This window comes from Calypte anna, chromosome 2 (genome assembly GCF_003957555.1).
Source record: "Calypte anna isolate BGI_N300 chromosome 2, bCalAnn1_v1.p, whole genome shotgun sequence".
NCBI lineage: Eukaryota > Metazoa > Chordata > Aves > Apodiformes > Trochilidae > Calypte > Calypte anna.
In genome coordinates, this window is record NC_044245.1 from 25670994 (window position 1) to 25689148 (window position 18155).

Here is an 18155-nt window from a genome sequence, read left to right on the forward strand (position 1 = left end):
CACGCCGTGGCCACACCGGCGAAGCGCAGCCGCGTTACCTGCCCCCCACCCCTCCCCGCCAGCTCGTCCCGTCCCGTCCCGTCCCGTCCCGTCCCGTCCCGTCCCGTCCCGTCCCGCCACCCCCGCCGGGGCCAGACTGAGAGGCGGCGGCGGCCGCGGAGCCGGGCGGCCCCGCCAGCGCTGTCCCCGCAGGGCACAGCGAGAGGGGTGCGGGAGCCGCCGGGCCGGCGGCCGCTGACGGACAACGCGGCGATTGTTCCCGCCCGCGCCGGGGACCTGCGGCGGAGGCAGCGCTGTGGCCCCCGACCGAGCCCCGCGGCGGCACGGACCGCTCTGTGTCCCCGGCTGCCGCCCCACCCCGGTCCGGATCGGGAGCGTCCCCCGGTCCGAACCATCGGCGCTAGGCCTGTCTGGAGACCGGGGGCTTTTTCAGGGGGCTCTCTGTCCTCTGCCGCTCGGAAGGGCTTTGTTTCCAACTAACAACGAAATATTTCTGATGAAGCCTCTCAGACTTTTGGATGAAATCGTGCAATTGTTCAGAGAAAATCCTTCACTTTCTGGATAAAATATTCTCGTTCGGGCATCGAGTTTTTGGTGGAAACTTTATTTCCATGGAAATTGCTGGCAGAGAATGAAAGGAATTTTTTTCCTTTCTTTAAAAAAACTCCAACAAAACAACACAACAAAACTCAAACAGCTCTCCACAGTGGAAACATGGTTTAACTCTTGTTTGACAGCATCAGGAAATGGTGATTTCCAAACATCTTCAACAACTGAGGGCTTTCCTCATTCTTCAGCTCATCATTTTAGGCTTGGGACTTCTTTACCTAGGGAGTATTTTCAGAATGAAGAGGCAAAGGGCCTGAAAATCCTTGTGTTCTTGCCCTGGGCAAAAAGAAAATAAATTACATTTTCTTCAAAGTAAAAATCTTGTCATGTTCTGTATGGATAGAAACTAGAGGGAATCCAGTGGTGACAGCTAGAGAACTACGTAGAAGGGTGTTCAAAGGGCAGTGATAAAAGGATAAAAAATGCAAGAAAGGATTTTGGAAAAAAACAACAAACAAACAGTTGGGAGCAAGAGAGGAGAAATAAGCCTGACAGATAACCCAGAAAAAGACTCTAGGAATTTTTGGACAGGTGTCCACAGCTTTCTGCTGAGCCTACCAGCTCGAGGTACACTTGGCTCAGGGAAAGGAAAATTGGCATTCCTACACCCAGGCATGGTGTGCTCTGCTCTGGAGAACTTAGGTCCCTCAAAAAAAAAAAAAAACAAAAAAACAAAAAAAGAGGTCAGCGTTCATGTTCATGAAAACATGTGTGACCTTGGGATGGAAGCCTACCTGGTCTCCCAAACACTGTGGTAGGCTTGTTTTTGCCTTCCATCCTGCAGTGTTTACTAGGCTCTGGTTGTCTCCCATCGCTGGAAGAGCTTTTTCTCTTCCAGTAACTCGCATGTGCCCAGGAAAAACTGGGCCTCTAGTTAATGAAGTGAACCTGTCACTTCGGCATTTCCACCCTGATGGACTCACTGTTGGGTTGGCCGCAGCCTGGGCTCTGCTGGTCTGGCTCTCCTGGCCTCTCAATTGCACTGTGCATAAAAACCATGACGTACAATGTTAAGAATTATAATTTGCCTTTTAGGGCAGATCGTGGCTGTCTCTTTTACTTGCCAAAGGGCTGACACAAGGAGCTTACACTTGTGCCTCTTTCCCCCAGATTCCGCAGACATGATTGAAAGGAGGGGCCAGCACTAATGTATTTACTTGCCTGAAGATGCAAGGCTCCTACCTGCAGCTCCCCCTTCCTTCCTCTATTGGGGTGCACCTGCCAGGGTCACTGAGGGGTTGCTTAATTCTTGCTGAATCACAACCTTCCCAAGGCAAGACATTGCCTGGCAGTCACAGATCCAGCCATGGACTGCCCCTTCAGAATGGGAAATTCTTAGTGAACTTACCCATTCCCTTCCCTCCTGGAGCTCTGTTTGCATGAGGTCATGAGGCAGACAGGGCACGTGTGTTGTTCTTTGATTCAAGGGCTCCGTGTGGATGTGACTACCTTCATAAAAAAGGAGACCTGCTCTGGGATGGACAGGATGTTCAAGGAAAATGTCATCCATGTGTTTCTTCCCATTTTCAGCCCCTCAACATTGATTGTGCTGTAACACCAGCTTTTCTCTGAGATCATGGACCAGACCATCAGAAAACCCATTTTTTCTCCCAACTGAGTTCTTCTTCTGTTTGTCTTCTCCCGGGGTAGCTGGGCTATGTTATGTATGTGCTTTGACTGATGTGATGCCCAGTGATTTCCAAGAAAGACAAGACACAAGTGGATGGAACCATCTTAAGACCAATCTTAAACCATCTTAAGCTGGTTTGCTGCTGGATCATGGCTCCCCACGCTGTTGCCTGAGGTTTCCACAAAAGATGTTTGAGCACAGACCTGGAGCCCCATAGGCAAAGCTGCCACTGGAGATACTGCTTTGATGCAGACATGAGCCAGCACCACCAGAGAGCTGGGTGTAAAAGCTGTCTTTGCCAGAAACACTGAGAAAAATATTTGCACTAGCTGCCCTTGCAGCTTGGCTGTGGTGGACACTGCTGTTGCAGCTGTGGTGGTGCCAGCATGAAGGGAAGGGCCTCTGACCAAGAGCAGAGAAAGAAAGGACCTCAGCTGTGGCAGCAGGAGGGGCAGGAGGGAATGACTTCAGGAAATCCAGTATCCTGGATGAGTGGGCAGCTGGGCTGGATGACTGTAATGATCTTTTCAGGCCTTAAAATTTATTACTGTAGCTTTTAGCCCTGAGTAGCCAAAGGCAGTTACTCAAGGAAGAGGGTTGATTAATCTCAAGTAGGGCCGTTCACTCTGCTTTTTCTCTCCCGCCTGTCACATCTCCTTCAGCTGTAACTCACTTCTCAGCCTTTCAGATAGGAGCAGGGTCGCTGCCTCTCTGCAGGACTTCAGATGTGAGATAAATCCCTTTGCATCCCAATGCCGCAGGAATGCTTTCCCAGATCTCTGACATCCCTGTTAAAAGATGACCGGTCAAAGAATTTGAGGCTCTTCAAGCCCTTTGGTGTGTTTTCAGCAGAGCAGAGCCAGGCAGGGCTGCTGGTGGAGGGGCTTGAGGAAGCCAGCTCACAGGGGCCCTCTCGTGCAACTCAGATTTTCCCCAACAAACCTTGAGAATTAACTTTGCAGTTTTCCTTTTGCTCTTTTACTAATGACCTAATAGGTCATTATCCTACAGAGGGCAGCCAAACTTTTATGATTTAGATCTTGAAGGATTTGTGGATGACAGCAGTGTTAGGACAAACTCTCCGAAACTCCTGTTTAGCTAACAGTAAGTTTAGTGTAAGGTTCACATGCCTTTGCAATCAGCTTGGCTTAGGCAACATTAAAGCACACAAATCATTGCAGAAATGAAACACAGAAAATTAGGCTGCTGGAGTAGTGAATACAAGAAGTGACATTCAGCAAGGGGCCAGGACATGTTGCAGGTTAAAGATCAAAATAGCAAAAGCACATCTCTTGCTATGTGATTCTGCTCACCTTATTTATGTTACAGGGGCTGTCTGTCTTCCCTATTAATCTCATCAATGTGTACTCACCAACAGCATGTACACTATCTAACAGTAGATAGAGGCTATAAAATGACTCAATAACTTGAGTCTGTCATGAAACCCACTTCAGTTCCTTAGTTATATTTTAGTCTTATTATTACTAATTTAAAAATAAATATATGCTAGGCTTTCCCTGTGTTTGCAATTACAGGGCTACATTATTTTATTTTCTGCTTTAGTCTTTATGTCCTTCAATAAAATGTATGTTGCCATAATCCAGACTTGGTCTCCTAAAAGTTTCCTGTGCAGCACAGGGGAAACCTTCTCCTCCTGCAGGGAAGCTGGATGTCACTGGCTGTGTTGTCAGTGCTGTCTCTTCAAGGGTCTCTGTAAGGTCACCATCATATTCATAAGCATAGAGGAAAAGACTTTTCTTCTTTTTCTGGTCTCCATGTTTGAATTACATCTTTGTCCTTGAAAGAGGCCCTGCCACAAGAAACATCAAGATACTCTGCTTGAAGATTCATTTTACATTCCTGTTAAGATCTTCATTTATTGGGAAAATGGAGGTTATTTTCTTCTTCAGCTCAGATTTCTTCATCACAATGTTCTCTAGTCAGTGACTGAAAAATAGCTCTTGGAGTTGTAGCATTTGTACTTCTGTGCCTGCTAGTTCTCTCATTATTAGGAAAATGCCTTTGTTTGGGAATGAGAAATAAGGTGGTTTTCTTAGGAGACTTTGAGGCAGGCAGGTATTTTGAGGTGAATTTACCACCTGGGTGAATACCTACTGAGGGAAAAGAATTTTCATTAAAGATATTTAGCTGAAAATACATTTGGGGTAGGAATAAGGTCTTTCTTTCTTTCTTTCTTTCTTTCTTTCTTTCTTTCTTTCTTTCTTTCTTTTCTTTCTTTCTTTCTTTCTTTCTTTCTTTCTTTCTTTCTTTCTTTCTTTTCTTTCTTTCTTTCTTTCTTTTTCTTTCTTTCTTTCTTTCTTTCTTTCTTTCTTTCTTTCTTTCTTTCTTTCTTTCTTTCTTTCTTTCTTTCTTTCTTTCTTTCTTTCTTTCTTTCTTTCTTTTTCTTTCTTTCTTTCTTTCTTTCTTTCTTTCTTTCTTTCTTTCTTTCTTTCTTTCTTTCTTTCTTTCTTTCTTTCTTTCTTTCTTTCTTTCTTTCTTTCTTTCTTTCTTTCTCTTCTTTTCTCTCTCTCTCTCTGTAAATTAACCTTTGCAAAAAACCTTCCCTTCCCCATGAAGGTGCCTCCCTTTCCAAGTGAGATCTTTGGACCAAGCAGAGGCTGAACAAATCATGCAGACATGAAGAATATTAGGTTGTATGGCTCATGCTATGCAAGAAATCAGAGCAAATGATTACTGTGATCCCTTATGGCCTTAAAATCTGTATATTTTCAGCAATATTTTTGTCCATTTAATTAAAAAATTTCCACTTTTTTTTCTCATGTGCTACCAAATAAACTACTCATGGATAATGTGCCATCACTTTGATTTAGAATCCCTCTTTGTTAGGAATGTGGGTGCATGATGATACCTGGATTTGGGCTTGTGTTTTCCATCACTTTGAAGGACCAGCCCTACAGCTCTTTACAAAAAGGTGTGCATGACTGCTTCTTCCTTTTTCCCAGTCTCCATAGGGAAGATATGGACCATGAACGTGATCCAAGTCATGCTAGAACCAATAGAAAGGGTCTCCCTTGGCTTCAATGGGGGTAGAGAGAAGTTTTGTGTGCCTATGCCCCCTCCCCTAATACAATACCTGGAACTGCAGAGCTGTAGTTTCTGCCTCAGTCCATCCATTTTGGTACTCATGATTTAGTTTATCTCACCTGCTTCTTTCTTCTCCATCTCACTTTGCTGGAGGATTCTGTTGGGTTGAGAATCTAGGCATGAAATCTTTTCTTCAGAAAAGAAGAAAATTACTGATTTTAGGCAGATCAGAAGTCCTTGTCCTGCTTGCTGTTGCTCTTTGCCTCAATGTATTTACAGTCTGGAGAAGGTATGGATGGACTGGAGAGGAGAGAAAACCATCACTCCAAAGCCTGTCCTCAGCCTTTTCTCTGTGTTATACAAGAGATGACAATTATCATCTCTGGCTTTGGAAAAAAAGCTAGATAAAATGGAGAGATTATGAAGGGAGGCAGTCATATTACAACAATTCTGGGCAGTGAAATAATAGTTGGGGTTGGAGTGAAAGAATGGTACAATGTGATCCAAAAGCTGGTGTCAGTGTGAGTCTTTCCAGCCCCAGTTAAAAGAACTTTATGCAGCCCTTTGTGTGCTTACCCATCGTGATATGAAATATTCCACGGACCAAAGTGGCTACAATATCATTAGTGTTATCTCACATAGGATTTCAGGAGAGATTGCTTGGGGTTTTGTTTGCAGGCAGGTAGAGGATCTCTATCAAAATCTGGTTCTTTTGGGGAAATAAAAAGTGATGGAGAACAGTTGCAGCTCAAATGGAGCAGAGTTCCTTATTGAGGGCTTCACATCTAATCTTTTCCCACTGCCTTCAGAAAGTAATAAAGTGTTACAAAAATAGTGACAATCACATATTTCTGCACATTTTGTTTTTATAATTGTAATATTATAGTGCTGTTTACTCAACCAATACAAGCCTGGTGCTCTCAGCAAATACTTACAATGTGTGCGCTCCAAATTTATTGTTTGCAAAGCAGACTTTACACCCCACAGATGAAAACACTTCAGCCTCATTTAAATAGGAAAGAAAAGAGATTGCATTACCCTATTTCTTTGCAAGCAGAAAAAAAAAAAAGGCATTGTCCTCTGTCAGAGTTCAGATTTCATTTTCTTCAAATGAAGCTGCAGTGGTTAGATTTACAAAACCTCTATTCTTGTTTCTTTTTTCTTTTTTTTTTTTTTCCACAGATCTGCAAATTTCCTATCTTTAAAGTGCTTGCAAAGAGTCAAAAAGAAAACAATAGCGACACAAATCTTCAAGCCAAAAGTTCCAAGCTGGCATAAAAAATTGCAAGAACAAGATTTGAACACTTCTCAATACCAGTGCAACCACAAGATTACTTTTAAATTCCTTTTCTCTGAAATTCTGTATTTTATTTATCAGGACAAAACAGAGCGCAAAGCAGGAAAGACTTTTGTGAAGATGTTCTTCGACTCTTTAAAGCTCTGTCTGAAGACATATGGACTATAATAGGAACACACAGACAAAATTATTATTGTCTTTTACATTTTGGCATTTTTGCAAACTTCCATAATTGTGTCATTTTAGTAGGTTAAAACAAACAGTAAGAAAACAGAAAATACTTCTTCCACAGCTGTGTTTATTACCTTAAATGTACTTTTTTCTCAAACAGGCAACCAGTCTGAGATAAGAGGTTTCCCTGCTGTGTAGCACAGCATAATCAGAAGCACACACAGCACCCACCTGGAGTATTCCAGCTCACAAGAGCAGTGGAAAATTAAAGCAACAGAATGGAAAAGTCAATAGGTTTTTTTTCAGTGAGGCACATTTGACATAGTAATAGAGTTACTTATAAAATATCTGAAGAAGTAGAGAAGATGTTGGAGAGTTTCTTTGAGTGAAAATCTTGTTTGTACAGAGAAAAAAAAGAAGACTATTTGACCTTCCTTAAAGAAACCAAAATTTTAGTTGAGTGGCTCTAAAATATATTCCCATTCGACTATAATGTGAAACATGATTTTCCACTTTTATTTTGGCTGCTTTGGGAAGCATATTTTACACCAATGAAAGCTTAATGAGCTATTCATAGTTAAATGGAAATATTTTCTTAAAATTGCAAATATCCAAAGAATGTTATTTAGTTGAAATTAGCAGCACCTTGGAGATTTCCTGGGGAGTTTTAATCTGCTTGAATATTTATTTAGAAATTAAACTGAATTTTTTCTTACCACAATTTCTGTAGCAGAAATAGATTAAGAAATCATTAGGGGAAAATATCTTTCTCTTGAAATTAGCAATCTTGATTTCTAATTTTCAGCCATTTCTGCTATGAGGTTACCACTTTTCAAAAAGTTCAGGAGTTTTAGGCAGGATTTTCTTGAACTCTATCAGATATTTTTAAAACTTATATTAAATGATCACTTGGAAACTATCCTGAATGATATAGAAATCATACATTCTGAAAAAATTTTCAGGTCCTATAAAACATACATTTTTCTCAATCTGAAATTAAATAATTTATTTCAGGTCTGAGTGTTTCTTTAAGGTCTTTGGTTCTATATGAAGCAAATGAAAGAGAATTTGTAATCACAGAATGAAAATATGTTGTAAAACATCAGAATGGACTTTTTAGACTTTGATACTATTTTATCTTTATTTTTTTTCCCTATTATTTATTTATTTATCTATTTATTTTTCTGTAGAGACAGTTGCAGGTAAAAACCTCTCAAATCAAGCTGCGTAGTATTTTTGAGTAACCCAATTTACAGTTTTGGTTAAAGGAAAACTTTGGCTAGGAAAATGTCATCAGAATGTATTTTGTTGTTCAAATCAAACACTGGCAAGTAGTGTAAGCCCCTACAGCAGATAGATAGGCTCTTAGAAAAAGTCCTCTCACCAGCTGAAATTTTAGGCAACCTCTTTTGTCTTGTTTGAAGGTTCTACCCATGAACATCAGACACAATCTAGCTTCATTAACGTGGTCTTTGTCTTATTCTAGCTGCATAAAATCCAGATCTCAAGTCTAGGCCAGCACCCTCAGCTTCCAATACTGAGATGGAGAGCAATGAACGTGTCTTGAGAAGAGGTCAGTCTCTCCTAGGAGTGGCAGCTCTGTCACCTACATACCTGCTCCTACCAAGAATGCCAAACTTTAGATTTAGGACACTTGTGATCACTGATACAAGCACCTCAAGTGGTATTAATTTGACTTTCCAGAGTACTTTTTTCCAGACCATCTATATTATAGTCTGAGTATCTAGTTATGTAACTGCATATAATCTAGGCTCTTTTCCCAGACAACTTTCAACAAGACAAGAGGGCATGGTCTTAAGTTGTGCCAGGGGAAGTTTAGGTTAGATATTAGAAAGGATTTCTTTACCGAGAGGGTGATCAGGCATTGGAATGGGCTGCCCAGGGAAGTAGTGGATTCTCCGTCCCTGGTGATATTTAGAAAGAGACTGGATGTGGCACTCAGTGCCATGGTCTAGCAACCGCAACGGTGGTTCAAGCGTTGGACTCGATGATCTCTGAGGTCCCTTCCAACCCAGCCAATTCTATGATTCTATGATTCTAGATCCCTGAGAGCCAGCAGATGAAGGAAGCTGAACTCCATATGCTCATATGCCATGAGCTTAATGTTTGATTCTTCACACTGCTAGGTAACCAAAGCATCCCCTGGCATGGGTCACAATAAGGGGGGGTTCAATAGGTGGAGTAAAGAGAAAGAACAGCAAGCAAAACAAAGGCAACCAGCCAACACCTCCCACGGGCAGATGGATGACCAGCCAGTCACTGAATATGACCACATTAGAAGCCAGCTCCCCACTCCTACTTCTTCTTGCCTCCCTTTTTGTTGCTGAGCATGATGTTACATGGCAGGGAGGTGAGCAAGGTACAGATCCTTCTTCAAAGGGTGTGGGGATTTGGAGGCATTTGTAACCATTACAGAGTACAAAAATAGATACAGGGATATATTTGTCCTGCCTGTGATGCTTAGAGAGTCTTTTCTGTAGAACGCTGTGACAGACATTGGGATGTGGGTAACTGGATGAGAGATGTTTTCTTTTTCCTTCTCTCAAAAGAAATATGACCATTTATTTAAGTGAACAATGCAATGAACATTCCTACTCAATTTCAGAACAAACCCAGAATTGCAACTACTTAAAACCACTTTCTGCAACACAATTCACTGTTCTGCTCACAGAGGTATTTATAGAGGAAATTAGCACAACTTCTTGATAAATCTGTTGGATTAAAAAGTGGTGCTGCAGACAAATGCCATTTGCCTTTTAAGTGGTTTGAGCATTTCTGTCATAACAAACATTGTCCCTGAATTGTGGTACCCTTTCCTCTCACAAGTTTTTGAGTGGTGCTGGAACACACTCTGATATGATTCCCTTTCATTTCTGACACCTTTATGTCATTTTAAGGATTTGTGCTGACAGTGTTTCATTTTGACATCATTATAGCATCTCAACTGGCTTTCCACACTGAGCACACCAAGAGTTTTGTGATGATACTATAGTAAGAACAGTCAGAATGCAAAATAACCCTGCTGAAGAGCAATTATTATGCAGGAAAATGGTCAGGTTTCCTTGCTTAAATTTTCAGCTGTTGCAAACTTTGATATTTTGTTTCTTTTAAAAATGGCCAAGAGATTTGTGGTCTGGATGAAGCTACTTTGAGGCTGGAGGATGAAGATCCTGGTGGGAACACAGCCTGCTATTATGGCAGAGGTGGTCAGAGCACTCACCAAGAGTCAGGAGTCAGTCCATCATCCTTGGCTTCTCAGAATTCAAATGCCCAGGGGCCTCAAGTCCCCCCACAGGCAGCAGAAGGAACCAAAGGAGGCTTCAAAGAGGGTTTGATCTGTCAGTGTTAGACCCATCTCTTAAGACATGATGAGATTTTATTGGAATGTGGGGGACCCAACTGCAGAGGGAGCTTAGAGATATGAATTAGCCTCCCTGCCTAACTTTTAGGCACCAGAGGGGTAAAGATAGGCAACTGGAGAAAAATATCACTGTAAGGAAAAAAACTCACCAAACCAACCCCCCAACACACCTCCTTTTGTGCCTTTCAGTGCATAAATTCATGGCTGTGCAGGCTAGGGTGAGAAGTGTGTAAGCTTCCTCTGAGGTGTGCAGAGGAATCCCAGGTGACAAGCTCACTGCTCTAAGCAAGGAAAGAAATGCAAATTCAGGTACAATTACCTTTAAATTAAATAGTATTAGGGTAGTGCAAGCTCTAAATACAGCAGACCTTAGACTTCTCAAAATCATTATTCAGAAAGCCTTCATTCATCTAAGTCTTAACACAGGCTCTACTTACATCATCAAACACTTTTTTTTTATTTTTTTAACTGGAACATTTGTATTGGCAAGGACACATCCTGGCAAGGGCATGCTTAGGAAGTGAGATAGTTCAGTATTTTTACAGTGATCCTTTTCTTTAGTTACTCTATCTGGTACAATAAGTAGTGTCAGTCATCTCCTCGTGATCTTTTGCAGAAGTGGGAATTTTCTAGTGTCTGTAGCTTGTAAGTGCCTTACTAACCTTGATAACATTTTTCCTCAGGTGAAACAAGATAATGAATAGCGTTATCTCTCTTGTTTGAGATGGAAAAATGAGACAGAGGAGACTTTCTGGAGTCCAGATTAAAATTAGCTCTTTGGGCTCCCACATCCATCCCACCATCTTACATGCCACTGTCTCCACCCATGTGTGGATGTCCTCAGGCAGATAGAAAAACAGGGCTCTGTTTTCTTCTCCTTTACATTTTGTGTTTGGCAGTGCTACACTGTAATGAAGGAGTAGGTTGCCTGAGACTATCCTGCACCTGAAAGCAGGAAGTTCCTGATGGATTTTCAGCCAGCAAAATCCTCAGTAAAATGTGGCAGTAAGCCCTGGCTGCTTGGGATGGGGAGCTGGAGTGAGAGGAATTAGGTGGGCAAAGCAGTGAGCTGGCACTACAGTTTTTCAGGATAGGGGCAGCATGTTTCTTATTCCATATTTACAGCTCAGCTGGTGTGAATCAAAAGAATTACCTGAGGACAATTATAAATTTTCTTATTCCAAGGGGAAATCCCAGGTAAATGTGAAAGTCTGGAGACAAAGCACTGGGAGCTGAGCAGGCAGAGCCCAGTGGCATCTGAGCAGTGCAGAGTTTCCTCCACATGCACTGGAGACCAAGCAACAGTAGGATTTATCACATGGATGTGGAGTGGTGTGAGAAACATGGGCAATATCACCCCTAGCTAGACCCAGGAAGAGTGTCAGGATTCTATTTTGTCACATAATCATTTTTTTTTGTAAGGGATGACATTGGAATATTGTTAAATATTAAACTAAATTCTGCACTGCTGATGGCTTATACTTTTGCATGAGTTTATGTCTCATGCTAGGAAACTGCTGTGGTACCTTTGGGTCCCTATTGAGCATCCTCCTGCTCATCCAAGTGGAAGGGTTTAGAGGTCTAATCAGCCAATGGAGTCCTCTGTGACAGGGTCCAAGTACCTACAGCATGTGTCTCATATCCTAACCTGGAAACAGTTACAGTTCCCATCTGTGGCTGTGGATGTCCCACCACTGGAAGTGTTCAAGGTCAGGTTGAAAGGGGTTCTGAGCAACATGATCTAGTGAGATATCCCTGTCCACAGCAGGGGGTTGGGTGTGGTGATCTTTAAAGGTCCTTTCTCACCCAAACCAGTCTTTGATTCCTCCTTATGTAAAAGTCTCCCAGGCCAGTGAGGGGTTTTGACATCTTTCCTCATAGCTCCCATAGACATTGCAAGTGAAGAATATAATTTATCACAGCATCATCTCAGGTTATTCCTGAGCTAGTGAAGTTTGAGCAGAGAGAGAGAGAGAGACTTATGAGGTGGAGCTTGTCCTATAAAACCCAAGCCCATGCCTTGCAGTTGCCTCACCCCAACACAGATGTGCTGTGCCCAGCCGCCAGAAAACCTGATTCATGGCTTCATCCACAGCCCTTTGCCAGCAAGCAAAAGATTTCCATTGACTTCACTCAGTTTTGTGGCTGGCCCCTGGGACTCAAAACATCTTGCAAAAAGCCAGTTTTCTGCTGAATCTGTCAAGGGTCTCCTGTGTTGTTAGAGCCAGTGGAGCCTTGTTGGTTACTGCCAACAAGGAATTTGGCCCCATGTGCCATTTTCAGCATGGATGTTGCAAGCTGACTTCACTCTGTTCATCTTGTCCTTCTTCTTTAATTTGGGAAATGAGCTGTGATTGAGAATGTAACTTTTTAGATATCAAAGCCCGTTTACGTTCATTAAGTTTATGAAACGATGGTTAAAAGTAAAAGCTAAAATCATGTCTCTTGAGTTCTTGCTGATAAACAATATGTCAGACTTTCTGGAAAACCCTACCTCTGGGATGACTGCCAGATGTTTGCTACTCTATTGCTACCATACTTCGACCTCAAATGGAACTTTCTAATTACATCACAAATATTATTATATCATGCAAATTAGGAAGCTGTTACCATACTCCAGGATAAAATAGCTGAAAAATAACAGGCTGCAGACACTTCTCATTACATTCTGAAGGTTTAAAAAGTTCTGAAGTATAAATCCTCAGTTCTGCTTCTTCAAGTATTGAAAAGAACACCTCACAGCAAAGCAAGCTGGTTACTTAAAGAAGCTGGCTAATCCATGAGACATAATTTCTGTCCTCTTCTGTTGGCATCATTTGTTATAGTTTATTAACAATGATTTGTGTCCTGTTGAGTAAGCTGTGTTTGTATAACACCATTGGCAGTATATTAGCTGAGACCAAGGGTATTTTGGCTAGTTAGTCACAGCTAGCAAATGCTTGGAACTTAATTTTCACTCTTTTCTGGCTAAGCATCTTTAACAAATATTTTGCTGCAGGGTAGAAAAAGTCCTAAATAGTCAACAGCATTGTTTGCAGGACTGGACATGCATTTGCTGCCAGATGGGTATGTTTGATGTGTGCTCGCAGTGGAAACACAATGACATCTACTGGCCAAGGCAGATGGCTGTAGGAGCATTTACAGGAGGATCAGAGACAGAAGATTCTTCTCAGAGGAAAGGGGATGCCATCCTTCTGAGAGGCAGGGTGATAAATCAGAAGAACATCCACAATGGAAACTGAAAAACAGAAAATATAAGGTTTTTTAGTTATGGACCACCAAAACACTCACCAAGTCTTCTGATGGTGCAAAGCTTCCTTATTGCCCCCAGTTGTGGCTGTCAGATTAAAAAAAAGGTGACAAAGCAACTTACATCACATGTAACTAGCTGAAATCCACAAAAAAAGAGATCTAAAATGTATTTCCATTGCTTTTGAAAGAGATACATGTAAGCAGGGGTTTCTGATGCCTTAAACCAGCACAGTTCTGATTTCTGCATCACACTGCTATTACTGCATTTTTCTCTTAGCCTGATGCAATCTCTGTAAGTCTTGTGCAGAAAATTATACCTAATCAACCCCAAATGCACAGTGTTCCACAAGTAAGGTATTTCTCTTGCAAATAGTGTTATTAAAAATAAAGAAAGAAGGCAATCAAAACATGTCTGATGCTGAAAATGGGAATGCTGGTGATAGGAAAGAGAATGAACTCCCTACCAGCTCACACTTCTTACATTCAACATGGGTAATTTTGAAGTACCTTGTCTTTCATCAGCTCTGCTCCTCTAATTTTTATTTCTGTTGCCTCAACAAGATGATGCATTTCAGCAGAACTAACACCTCTGAAAAATCATCATACTAGCTTTCTAAAATGGGTAGGCTGTGACATTTTACTCAGTCAGTGGCACTGGAATGGAAATATTTCACAGTTATGGTATCACTGTAGCATCCAGAAGAGGAATATGCTGTGCTGAAAGGAAGACTTTGGCTCCAGTTCATGGAAGCAGATCTGTCCAGAGCTGAGGATACAGCATGGACTAGATCCAGTGCAGGCTTGTATAGGCTTCTAGGTAGTAAGAAGAAAATCTAGGCTGTCCAAAAAGAGCCAATATTGTGCATGGAAGAGAGAGCAGCATTTATGAGCAATATGTTGATAGAAAGCCCTGAATTAAAGGTGTTCACCCAAATCCATGGAGACTTGGGTGCCATGGCATATTATTTTAGCAGAAGTCAAGAATGTGCTCAAAGTGAAGCATCATCTTGTAGGCTCAGTTTATAACATAAGCGAGCAGTCCAAAGCTCTGGACAATTTTGTGTGTTAATCTCTTGCTTGAATTTCATTCCTTAGAGAGCAGAAGAGGGAATGTGAGCGAAGGGGGAGGGAATTGACCCTAATGTCACAACCCCACTGCTCAACAATGGGCTTTTCACAGTGCTGTTTGCAAGGAAGGAAAGGGGAGAGGGGGAGAGGGAGGAGGCAGAAAGAGAAAAGGCAAAACACAGAAAATAACAAAATGTTAAGGTGCTACTAGCTCAGTCTGTGGTTATAAAGATCTAAAAATAGTCTTCCTCATAGCAACAAAACAGAGATCTGTGATAAAAATGATCTGATAGTTAAAATATTATACGAAGTTCTTACCAGACCGAATCCAGCAGCTGTATCTTTCTGCACATCAGATTTAGACACCCCCTGAAGGGGATGCAGGGATGCTAGCAATGGGACAACTGTGGGCTGGATTTCCCTCCTCAAATAATTCCAGGGTGCCAGAATTGGCGTTTGGTTCCTGACTGGCAGCATTCAGGAGGCAGGACGAAACAGGAATGTGTGTATTTCCAAAGCTGCTTGTTTGGATATAATGTCCTGGGTTGTGGCTCTGAATGGTTATATTGTACTGAGAAAAAAAATCAAGAGCAAGAACATGTCTTCCATATTTTCTGATATGTGTAACTTCTTTAAACAGTGCTATTATGGGATGTGAGCTTTCATGTTTAACACAATGGCACCTAATATTGAATAAAATTTTAAATCAGCTGCAGATTTCTGGGCTGCTGCCCTATGTTAAAACACCATCTGTGACTTCTGAAACTGGTCCTGTATGTTAGTGGCTTTCTTACTGCAGTAACCAATTGAGATGTAGCCTGAAAACTGTAAATGTGACACTCATGTCCCCATTTAGTGCTGGTATAAATTTTCTGCCTTTGACAGTGGCAGGTGGGTGCACATGTCCATGTGTCCACAGGTACATTACAGGACAATTCTGGGTAATAGTCAAAACCTCTCTGGAGTCCATCCACTTATTCTGTCCCCTCAATTGACTTTTACTTACCTTTCCCATTAATTTGGTAACATAGCAACTATTAAGAAAAAAAAGATTTGCTCAGATAATAAAAAGTGGTTTGGTTTTTTTTTTCACCCAAACCCCAAAAATCTGCTGGGTCTCTTGGCCAGCAAAAGGGTGGTCAGTGGCAAACTTCACTCCCGCTCAAAAAAGCATTGCACTGTCTGGGTTATTTGCTTAAAAGGACACTGTGATGTCAAACTGGGACCTAAATATAGTTATTCTAAATACTGTTTTTTCTAGCAAACTGAAAGCTCGTGGCGATATTTCTATGTTTATCATTTCTACTGGATTCAGGGGATTTTGGTATATCTTTATTAAAAATAAACTTCTTCCACTCAGCAAATACATGCCAGATAATGCAGCGTTATGCTTGGGCATGGGAGTCAGGGAGAGAAAATGATGAAAAATTCATTACTTAAACCTGAAAAGGATTAACCCACTTTGTCCCAGTTTGAAGAGGAAGCTAAATACTCGAAAAATTCTTGAAAAATACTCAGTAAGTCTTAGAAAATCATAGAATCATAGAATGTTTTGGGTTGGAAGTGACCCTTACAGTTCTTTTAGTCCAACTCCTTTGCAGTGAGCAGAGACATCTGCAATCAGATCAGGTTGCTCAGAGTCCCATCCCACCTGACCCTGTTTGCCAGGCTGGGGCTGGTACCACCCCTCTGGGCAAACAGCTCCAGAGCTTCACCAACCTCACTGCAAAAATGTCTTCCTCATGCCTAGTATAAATCTACTCCCTTTTAGCTTAAAACCATTCCCCCTGTCCTATTACCACAGGTAAAAGGTTTGTTCCTGTCTTTCTTTTAAGATTCTTGATGTTTCAAAAAGCCTCAATAAGATCTCCCCAGAGCCTTCTCCAGGATGAACAATCCCAACTCTCTCAACCTTGCTTCACAGGATTGTTCTTCACAATTCCAATTCCCTTATCATTTTCGTGGCCCTTCTTGGGACAGGTTCCAGCAGCTCCATGTCTTTTCTGTGCTAAGGACCACCAGAACTGGGCTCATTGCTCCAGGTGAGTAAAGGGTGAGAATCCCCTCCCTTGACTTTCTGGTCATTCTTCTTTTGATGCAGCCCAGGTTATGACGACCTTTCTGGGCTGCAAATGCACATTTCTGGTTCTGGTCCAGCTTTTCATTCACCAGTACCCCAAGCCCTTTTCTGCAGGGCTGTTCTCAATGCCTCCATCCCCCAGCTATCAGGGATTGCCCCAAACCCTGTGCAGAACATTGCATTTGGCCTCGTTGAACCTCATGAGGTTCACACAAACCCACTTCTCAAGCTTGTCCAGGTCCCTCTGGATGGCATCCCATCCCTCACACGTTAACCTCCCCACACAGCTCAACATGGGTATAAAATAAAGGTGAAAGGGTTAAACATCCTAGTTAAAACCCCCCCCAGATTGAAGAACATTTGTCCACAGGTGTGCCAGGTCTCTGAGTTAAACAGAGTGGGCAGGGGTCTTTTACATCAATTTTTGTTTCTTTGTTCTCAATGCAGAGGACAGCTTGCATATGTGGATGTACAGAGATGTGTCTTCTTCACATACCTGTACAGAGATGAATGAGACATCTCTGCACCTGAAGAGCTGCAGTCTCCTCCCAGGCACATCTCTCGAGCTACATGGAGTTACCTTTGAGTGCTCACTCTGAGACACCCTGGAAGAGTCTGCTTTTTGGGATCACACAGCATGTGCCCTCTTTAGGTCACTTGACTCAGACACCAGAAGTGATGAATATGTTTTTTCCAGCCTTACTTCTGTCAAGGCCAAAGACTGGACTACAAAGCTGAACATGGGGACTCCCCAGGAGAGGGGTAAAGCCAGGAGAGGGAGGTGAAGGTGCTGAGGCAGCTCTGCTCTTGCTTTAACATCTTCTTTTTTCTGGGTAAAACTCTTAATTTTCTTTATCAAGCAGGCAAAAAGGAGACACATGCCCACTGAGGAAGGCATGACTACTAGGTAGTGAATGGACAAACTGTTGAATGGGTAAGCAGCATAACCATGCTGATTATTCTTAGCTTCTTTCCGTCCTCATATCCTTTTAAATGTGCTTTTTCACCCTGTGGCCATGCTCAGCTGCCTTCTAGTCCTGCAGTGTGGCACAGTGCTGAGATTTCACTTACTTCCACCTGAATAAAAAACTTCCTTTTTGCTAAATGAGCAAATGCAAACAGCCATCTTTGGCCCTTTCCCATCCCTCTGCACCCTGAGAAGACAATCCAGAAAGTGGAATAGGATGCATATAAAATATCCTTAAACCTGTGAGCATCTCCAGGTAGGTGGTGTTCAAATGACTTTTGAATGTTTCAGCATATCTTCAGTTCTCTTTGATTCTTCTGAGGTTATATGGGTGGTTACTGGCAGAATTATACAAATACAGTCTTCACAGCTCAGCAGTCCTCGGATCCAGATTTGGAGCTCAATGTGGGTGGCATAGGAGTTAATGCCAATAAGAAGGCTAGGACAGGGTTGTTACTCACAGAAACTAAATGACTCAGTATAGAGCCTTTGCATGCTGAAATTAAAGAGCCAGAAGAATATTTTCTAACTACTAAAGTGTAAGGGGGAAACCTCTTTTTTCCTTGGTAATGTTATTTTCCCTTTTTAACAGATCTCTCGATTTTGCCTGAAGACATATTTCTGTTACTCAACAAAGTAACAACTCAGAGACAA